Genomic DNA, 9,737 nt, shown 5'->3' with positions numbered 1-9,737 from the left:
CAAAAAATTAGCTGGGCATGGTGGCGCGTGCCTGTAATCCCAGCTACTCAGGAGGCTGAGGCAGGAGAATTGCCTGAACCCAGGAGGCGGAGGTTGCGGTGAGCCGAGATTGCGCCATTGCCCTCCAGCCTGGGTAACAAGAGCAAAACTCCGTCTCAAAAAAAAAAAAAAATGCCGAAACTCCCTAGATGGTGTTTTCCTTTCACTCTCCCTCTGTTTATGGTCCCTGTTTACTGTTGACATTGGAAGGCTCCTGTTCTGTGAAGGAAAGCAATGCCATCCTGCAAGGTCACTCAAAGGCAAAATGGTTCTTATGCACTAAAGTGCATGCATGTGTCCCTCCGCGGGCTTTGATTGGTGTCCTTTTGTGTCCTGGGGGCTGAGCCAGATGCAGGGAACTCAGAGATGAATGGGCACAGGCTTGGACCTGGCCCTTGAGCAGCTCACTGTCTGGGGTTGGGGAGAGACTTCATGTGGGTAGCACAGGTGCGCTGGCGCATGCAGAGGAGAGGAGAGCTGTGTCTGGGGTGGAGTGGGACCTCACCTTCCCCCATGCCCCTTGCCTCATACCCCTCCTGGTCTGTAGCAAGCTGCCTTATCTTCCCCACGTCCTTTGTGTCACCCCTGCGGGCTCTCCCTCAGCCTCAGGGAGCCTGTGTGCTGCGCTGTCCTGCCCCGCCAGCCTAATGTTGGGGTCTCCACGTGTATCTGACTCCTCCACCTGGAGCTGCTCTGCACAGACCTCCTGCCACTGAGCTGAGGCTGGGGGTGACCTGTCCAGCCCCATGGCCTCTGGATCAGCCTTGGTCATTGCCTCCTGGGGCTGCCCTTGCCCCACCTCAAACCTTCCCTTGCTACATAGCCGTCTGCTGACTCTATCTTCCTGTCCCCATCACTGATCTTCACATCTGTCTTCAAGCTCATAAAAACTCCCCATCCTTGCTAGGTGCGGTGGCTCATACGTGTAATCCCAGCACTTTGGGAGGCCGAGGTAGGCAGATCACGAGGTCAGGAGTTTGAGACCAGCCTGACCAACACGGTGAAACCCCATCTCTACTAAAAATACAAAAATTAGCCAGGTGTGGTGATGCTTGCCTGTAACCCCAGCTACTGAGGAGGCTGAGGCAGGAGAATCACTTGAACCAGTGAAGCGGAGAGGTTGCAGTGAGCTGAGATCATGCCACTGCACTCCAGCATGAAGTTTTTTGACTCTTGTCTCAAAAAACAAAAATCAACAACACAAAAAACTCCCCATCCTTGACCCCTCTGCTTTCTTCCTGTATACTCAGCCTTCCTGCGGGGCAGCCTCTCCTCTTTCTTGCTAGAACCCTATCTTCCTGACCTCTTGGCTTTCAGCACATGCATCTCCAACACCCTAGCCAAGATCAGCTCACTTGTTTCCTCTCGTGGGCCTCTTCTCAGCTGCTGGGGGACAACATCTAGCTGTGTAGGCTGTGGCCACTAAACACTTAGGCTTTACACCTGCTGGGCATGCCAGACCCACAGGGTGCTTAGAGCAGACAGGGTATGGAACTCTGGGCAGCTGATGGCTGGGACCTCCGATGATGTCCTGGGCCATAGATCAGGGGTCTTCCCTGCTGGGCTGGAGATGGACAGGGCTCCATATCACCAGAGAGACCAGAGCTCACCACAGGACCAAGCAGCCTTTCAATACAGTCCTGATTCTCAGATTCTCACTTCCTTTCTTATACTTTATTAGAAAAATTCATACGAGGAAGGGCATGGAGGTTTCTGCCTTTCTGATCAGGCAACCCCAGGACTGTGTAATTGGCTCTCGGAGCAGCTTAAGTATAGGCCTTCTTTGACTTTGGAAGCTTTGTCTCATTTTCAGCTGCCATCTGGTGGCTGGATTGAGGCCCTTCTGAGTGCATGTTGAGTCAGCCAGGGCTGGCTTGCTCATCTGTCTTTTTAAAGTTTCCGCAGGGGCATCAGAATGTAAGAACTCTGGGGAGAAGAGTCCAACCAGGAAAAGGAACTTTTACCTAGGCATCCCCCACCCTCCAGGAGGAGCAAACCTGGCCCAGGGACTGGTCAATTGTGTCCCTCTTCAGCGTTCCCCTCCCCATGCCACTCATTCTTCTAAATCCTGGTGTCTTGGTGCCTCTGCTAGGATTGCGCCCCACACATCTCAGCCCTCAGGTCCCCCAGGGCCCTCGGCCACAGAGCTTGTCCTCAACCCCTGGACCTCATTCCCTGGTCAGCATGCCCTCGTGTCTTCAGCCATACCTTAACATGGAGTGCCAGTCCCACGCAGCCTGACCTCACTAGGCCCCATCCACCTCTGCCCCACTTGGCCACCTCCAGACCCTGTGGGCTCTGGCTCAGCAATCTTAAAACTCAGAGGCCCTTTTCTGGCCACCACAGCAGTTACCCTGCCCTTCCAGCTCTGACTCCTCCAGGAGGCAGCTGCCTTTTTCTCTTCCTTTCTCACTTGGCCTCTCCTTGTGGTTCACTCCTGCTGGGGTGAGTTCTTCCTCTCTCTCCTTGTTGTCTGGCTTCCTTCACACCTGTTTGTCCTCTGTCTAACCATGGGCCAGTCCAGGCACTAGACAGGTTTGGCCTGAATCTGGACTGTGTCACTTAGAAGCTAAGTACCTGTGCCTCTGTCTCCTTACCCGTGAAGTGGATGTAGTGATAAAGACCTCTTAGGGTTGTCAGGAGGGATAAATCAAATCGTGTTACAAACTGCCCAGCAGTCACTGGAGTGTGATTTATACTTCTTATTTATCATAAAAATTAGCTCAAAATGTAAACCATACAGCTATAAAATTTTACCTGTAATCCCAGAAGTTTGGGAGGCCGAGGCAGGTGGATCACTTGAACCCAGGAGTTCAAGACCAGCCTGGGTGATATGGCAAAAACCCATCTCTACCAAAAACACATAAGTTAGCCAGGCATGGTGGTATACACCTGTAGTCCCAGCTACTCAGGAGGCTGAGTCAGGAGACAATCATTTGAACCTGGGAAGCTGAGGTTGCTGTGTGCCGAGATTATACCACTGCACTCCAGCCTGGTTGACAGAGTTAGACTCCATCTCAAAAAATAAAAAATAAAATGCAATTTTGATTTGTATCTCTTCTCTGGCTGCCTTTTGGCCTCTAGACCCATCCAGCCTCTGCTCTCTTCACTGGCACAACATCTTGCTGCCAGTCAGCGTGAATGCTATAACTCTTGTTGGCAAAATCTCTTCCCTAGCATGCAGCCCCTTCCCACACCCTATTTTCCTTAAATCTGTTTACCCTCCAGGGAGAGGCCAGTCAGGAAAGCCTTCCCTGAGCTTCCTGCCTGGGCCAGATGTTTGCTTCCAGGTGTTTGCTCCTTGGCTCAGCGCCCCACCCCCAGCATGGTGGCGTAGCAGTTAGTCTGAGCGTGGGTTTCCTAGAGCCTCAGAGTCCCCGTTTGTCAGTCCACTAGAAGCTTCAATTCTGTGCTTCCCAGGGTCCTTCCCATCAAAGATTTCTAAGCCAATGAGAGCAGAGATGCTGTAGCTAGCCTGCCTGGGTTCAAATCATGGCTCCCACGCTTACCCACGGTGTGACCTTGGACAAGTTGCTTGCTGTCTTTTGCCTCATTTCTCTCCTTTGTAAAATGGGTTTCATGATAGAAGCAACTCTTAGAGGTGCTGTGAGGATTAGCTTAGATAATTTATAAAGTGATCTTGGCACACAGCTTGGCAAATGCTCCGCTAAAGCAAGCTGTAGTTATTGATAGTCACTTTTGCAGCTTTAAAATGATACAGGTTCCCAAGACCTCTGTGATGCTAAAACAGAATGAGAATGACTTTGGGGAGCAGGGAGTACTTGTATTTTTTTTCAAAAGCTCCTTGAGTGGGATTGGCAGATTCAACAAATAAAAACACAGGTTGGTCGGGTGCAGTGACTCACGCCTCTAATCCCAGCACTTTGGGAGGCCGAGGCAGGCAGATCCCTTGAGGTCAGGAGTTCGAGATCAGCCTGGCCAACACGGTGAAACCCCTTTCTACTAAAAATGCAAAAATTAGCCAGGTGTGGTGGTGTATGCCTCTAAACCCAGCTACTTGGGAGGCTGAGACAGGAGAATTCCTTGAACCCAGGAGGTGGAGGTTGCAGTGAGCTGAGATTGAGCCATCACTCTCCAGCCTGGGCAACAGAGTGCCAAAAAACAAAACAAAACAAAACAAAACAAAACCCACAGGTTTAATTGAAGCTTCAAATACAAACCGAATAATGTTATAGTATAAGGATGTCTCAATATTTGGGCAGTCTTTATACTAAAATTTTATTGTGTATCTGAAATGTAAATGTAACTGGGCATCCTGCATTTTATCTACCAGCATTTAACCTTATCCTGGGGGACCTTGACACCCAGCCCACTTGGGGGCTCTGCTCCCAACTCCCTGGTCTAAAGGCAGAAGACCTCCAAGTCAGAAAAGAGAGAGTATCCTTTTACTTGACACAGGGGGGCGCTAGAAGATGGCTTGTTCGCTTTCTTTTCCGTAACTGTTGGAAAGCACTAGCAGATTGGCTGGCTTGCAACATATCTCTCAGTAGCTGTGAATCATTTTCAGATATTCAGGTCAGCCTCCCAGAGTCCTCTGGGAGGCCGTAAGAAGCCGATACAGAGCTGGCCACCTCTGTCTTGGGCCTTCACTTCTGGGGGGCTAGCCTAACTCCTCAGGATCTCCCCTGTCCTCGCTTCCCCCCCAACCCCCTGGAGGGCTCACCTGCCCTCCACTGATGTCATAACTCTATTCTGATATCACAGCCCAGCACTTGGAATTATCCCAGGCAGTCCAGGTTCTGCCCTTAGAGCAACTAAGGCAGGCAGCTGAGCCGGGAGCGGGGAGGTGAGGAGGCCGTTGGGTGGCTGGTGGCCCTAGAGGCTGACCCTAAAGAACACCTGGACAGCCTGCCATCCTATTGCTCCAAAATGAAAATCATCTAAAAGGTAGGACTTGGAAGACTTTCCTCCTGTTCCTATCGGCCATGATCCCACTGAGGTAGAAATAAATTCCCGGGGAGTGTGGAGTTGTTCTGGCTCTGGAAACAGCTCTCAGGAAACCTGCTGCCTTGTGCCTGGGGACACAAGTGGCCTTGGTCCACTCAGCAGTCCTCTCTTTGTGTTTGAAGGAATGGCTTCTCGAAGCCCAGTGTTTCTTACTTGTTGGGGACTCTTTCCTTAGTGCTTGGAGGATGCCTGCAGGTACTGATCCAGGTTCTTCTGTGGCCACCGCCTCTGTCCTCACTCCCTAAGAAGCTGGATGGGAACAAGGGTGTGTCCTCCTCAGACAAAGGGAAAATATAGGTGCATTCAAGCTATTGCCCCGCAGACTCCTGGGTACCGAGGAGGAGAGAAGCCCCATCCTTCCTGCTGGTCAGAGGGTATAAACTCTTATGAACTCATTGAGGGAAAATTTAACTGGTATGGATTAAACAACACAATAAAAGAAAACGCTGAATAACTTCTGTCTTACTCTGATGGACATGAAGTCTTCCTGGGAAGCATGTTAAAACTGCAAACTCCTAGGGCAGGACCACTGTGATTCAGATCTGATGGTCATATGCCACCCAGGAACCCCCATTTTAATTTTTATTTGTTTTAATTTAATTTTATTTTTTTAAATATAGAGACAGGGCCTCACCATGTTGCCCAGGCTGGTCTCAAACTCCTGGGCTCAGGCAATTTTCCTGCCTCGGCCTCCCAAAGTGCTAGGATTACAGGTGTGAGCCATCTGTCCCTCCCCCATTTTTATTTTTTATTTTTGTTTATTTATTTTTGAGACAGAGTCTTGCTCTCTTGCCCAGGCTGTGATCTTGACTGCAAGTGATCTGCCCACCTCAGCCTTCCAAAGTACTGGGATTACAGGTGTGAGCCATCACTCCCTGCCTCCCCCCCCCTTTTTTTTTTTAATTTTTAATTTTAATTTTTTGTCATGAAGTTTCACTCTAGTCACTTAGGCTGGAATGCAATGGCGCAATATCGACTCACCGAAACCTCCGCCTCCCAGGTTCAAGCGATTCTTCTACCTCATCCTCCGGAGTAGCTGGGATTACAGGCATGCACCACCATGCCCAGCTAATTCTGTATTTGTAGTAGAGATGGGGTTTCTCCATGTTGGTCAGGCTGGTCTTGAACCCTTGACTGCAAGTGATCCTCCCACCTCAGCTTCCCAAAGTGCTGGGATTATAGGCGTGAGCCATCGCGCCTGGCCTTCCCCATTTTTATAATAAACATTCCACACAGGGCTCCTGGCAGCCCTCCAAGCGTCTCACTTTGAGCACAGTCTGCGCTGTCGACTCCCTGGATTGCTTATTCTGCTGGCTGTCTTTCCCCTTTTCCAAATTCCATATTTTTCTTGGAGGGGGGTTGAATTCAGCTTTACTCCACATATTTATTTAATGTGTGGGATCCGAGGAGACAAAAGTGACGGTGCAGGGCCCTATTGTTCATCAAGTGCATTGTATCCAAGTGTTTGGCCCCTGCCTTCTAAGTCTAGGTGCAGCCCCTCTCTACCTAAGAAAACGGCTTTTGGCTAAATTAGGAGTGCTATACCCTTTCTTCATCAGAGATCTTCTCTTCATGGTTCTCACCCGAACTGAGAAAATGGGATATGAGTGTGAATTATTGGTCATTAAAACTGATAGTGAAGCCAGGCATGGCAGCTCATGCCTGTAATCCCAGCATTTTGGGAGGCTATGGAGGGAGGATAACTTGAGGCCAGGAGTGGAGAGCAGCCTGGGCAGCATAGCGAGACCCCATCTCTCCAAAATACAATAGCTGGGTATGGTGGCATGCACCTGTAGTCCTACCTACTCTACAGGCTGAGGTGGAAGGAGCGCTTGAGCCCAGGAGGTCAAGGCTACAGTGAGCCATGATCATGCCACTGCACTGCAGCCTGGGTGACAGAGCAAGACCCTGCCTCTAAAAACAGCAATCTGATAATGGTGAAGGGCGTTGCTCATGGAAGGGACTGGCTTCTGTTTCTCTGGTGGCCCTGGAATGACCACTGAATGGTACCCGGGAGGGCAGCCGTGGCTCCTCGATCACTCAGCAGCTCAAGGTGCAAATTCCTTCTTGGTTGGCTGTGAATTTAGGCTTTCCCAGTAAAGCCACACAGCTTTTTGAATGAATAAATGTATCTATGCTAGTTCACAGGGTTTCTAGTTGCCATCTTGCCTGTGTGCTCTGAACTTTCGAGTCCTTTGCATTTGGCAGTGTCCAGGCATTCAGGCCTGGAGCCTGTGAAGTGCCCACGCTTCCCTCCATGCTCCTGGTCCAGTGGAAAGCAGGACGTGTCCCGGCCCTCAGGTCTTGGTCTTCGGTTTGCAGAACGGAGGGGTTGACCTCACCTAAACCTTCCAAAAAGCAGATGGTCAGACTCTCTTCCCTTCAAACGCCTCTCTGCCCTGACTCACACCTGGGCCATTTCATCCAGTGAGATTGAAGGAGGAGCAAGGAAGTCCGTGATGCCCCTCCATGATGCCAGGACAGGAAGCCGGACAGTCTCTTCCATGTGGCCAGGAAGGGTGGTCCCTGACTGCCCATCTTGGTTTTGGGAGAGAGGAAAAGCAGTGCCCAGTCTGGGAAATGAGGGTTTGGGGGATTGTGGTCAAATAGAGGACAGGACTCTGCAGGTCAGGCATAGAGGTAGAGGGCTCATTGCAGGCAGGGCCAGGTGCTCTTCGCAGCTTTAGCAGCACCTTGGATATAATTGCTGCTGTGTAAACATGTTGATTGACAGAGGTGCAGGTAAAAACCTCACAACAGCTGGGTTTAGTATGGTACAAATAAATCTCTGGGATGGGATTTAAATTTGTTTTTTAAACTGTTATTGTCAGCCTGGCCAACATGGTGAAACCCCATCTCTACAAAAATACAACAACAACAACAAAATTAGCCAGGTGTGGTGGCACACGCCAGGGTCACGCCACTGCACTCCAGCCTGGGCAACAGAGCGAGACACACACACACACTTTTCTCTCTCTCAAAAAAAAAAATTGTGGGTGGGCATAGTGGCTCACGTCTGTAATCCCAGCACTTTGGGAGGCCGAGGTGGGTGAATCACGAAGTCAGGAGTTCAAGACCAGCTTGACCAATATGGTGAAACCCCATCTCTGCTAAAAGTACAAAAATTAGCCAAGTGTGGTGGCACGCACCTGTAATCCCAGCTACTTGGGAGACTGAGGCAGGAGAATCACCTGAACCTGGGAGGCAGAGGTTGCAGTGAGCCAAGATCACACCACTGCACACTCTAGCCCTGGGCAACAAAGCGAGACTCCATCTCAAAAAAAAAAATTGTTGTTGTTATACAAAATAAACAGAAGTACACAGAAGACTCTCAGGAACCAGCACATTCCTGTCACCCAGATGCCACAGTTACCAGCTCATGGCCAGTCTTATCTCTATGCCCCCAACTTCTTCCTCTGTCTATATCATTCTGAAGCCCATTGCACAGGTCGTAGCATCCCATTTGTTAACATGTCAGAATGTATCTTTAAAAGATCAGAATTCCGAGTTGGACGGGTATAGGGATGCTTCTGGAAGGAATGCCGTGATGGCTGTGCAGGGAGAGCCCTAGATCCAGTTCAAACTTGTATTGGTTGGTGATGGTGGTACTGGAAAAACGACCTCCGTGCGACATCATTTGACTAGTGAATTTGAGAAGTATATAGCCAGCTTGGGTGTTGAGATTCATCCCCTAGTGTTCCACACCAGCAGAGGACTGTTAAGTTCAATGAATGGACACCGCCACCAGGGGGAATTCGGTGGACTGAGAGATGGTGATTATATCCAAGCCCAGTGTGCCCTCATAATGTTTGGTGTGACATCGAGAGCTACTTACAAGAATGTGCCTACCTGGCATAGAGATCTGTGTGAGAACATCCCCGTCGTGTTATGTGGCAACAAAGTGGACATTAAGGACAGGAAAGTGAAGGCAAAATCCATTGTCTTTCACCGAAAGAAGAATCTTTAGTACTACGACACTTCTGCCAAAAGTAACTGCACCTTTGAAAAGCCCTTCCTCTGGCTTGCTAGGAAGCTCACTGGAGACCCTAACTTGGATTTGTTGCCATGCCTGCTCTTGCCCCACCGGAGGTTGTCATGGGCCCAGCTTTGGCAGCGCAGGATGAGCATGACTTAGAGGTTGCTCAGGCAACTGTTCTCCCCGATGAGGATGATGACCGGTGAGAAGGAAGCTGGAGCCCAGCATTAGACGTCTAGTTTGATAGGCAGCTGTCCTGTGACGTCCGCGGTGCAGCGTGTGTGCCTCATTATTATCCAGCGAAGTGTCACATGTGCTTCATCTGTGGGATGCTGAAGGAGATGAGTGGGCTTCGGAGTGAACGTGGCAGTTTAGAAAATACCTTCCTTGTTTGGACCTGCATATTTAGCTGTTTAGGAACGCAGTTGATTCCTGCAGTTTCAAACGTAAGACTGCTACAGTCACATCACAACCTTCGGCGTGAAATCTTGTTGGTTACTATCATTCCCATATTTTTCGTTTAGAATCAGAATAAAGTTGTATTTCTTTCTTTCTTTCTTTTTTTTTTTAAAGATGGGGTTTCACCACGTTGGCCAGGCTGGTTTTGAACTCTTCACCTCAGGTGATCCACTCACCTCGGCCTCCCAACGTGCTGGGATTATAGGCATGAGCCACCGTGCCCGGCCAATAAAGTTGTATTTCAAATATCTAAAATATAAATAAATAAAAGATCAAAATTCCTTTTTTTTTTTTT

General features: G+C 49.7%; 1 protein-coding gene and 1 pseudogene across 3 annotated transcripts in view; both read left to right on the top strand.

Annotated features, from left to right (window-relative positions):
* Positions 1 to 9,737, top strand: part of OSBP2 (oxysterol binding protein 2) — a 209,277-nt gene that overhangs the window by 53,701 nt on the left and 145,839 nt on the right. The gene's annotated exons all lie outside the window — the stretch shown is intronic.
* On the top strand, positions 8,473 to 9,189 carry LOC108283306 (annotated as a pseudogene).

This window comes from Cebus imitator, unplaced genomic scaffold (genome assembly GCF_001604975.1).
Source record: "Cebus imitator isolate Cc_AM_T3 unplaced genomic scaffold, Cebus_imitator-1.0 Scaffold258, whole genome shotgun sequence".
NCBI classification, from domain to species: domain Eukaryota; kingdom Metazoa; phylum Chordata; class Mammalia; order Primates; family Cebidae; genus Cebus; species Cebus imitator.
The sequence above is the reverse complement of the archived record's forward strand: the minus strand, read 5'-3'. Positions and strand labels throughout refer to the sequence as shown.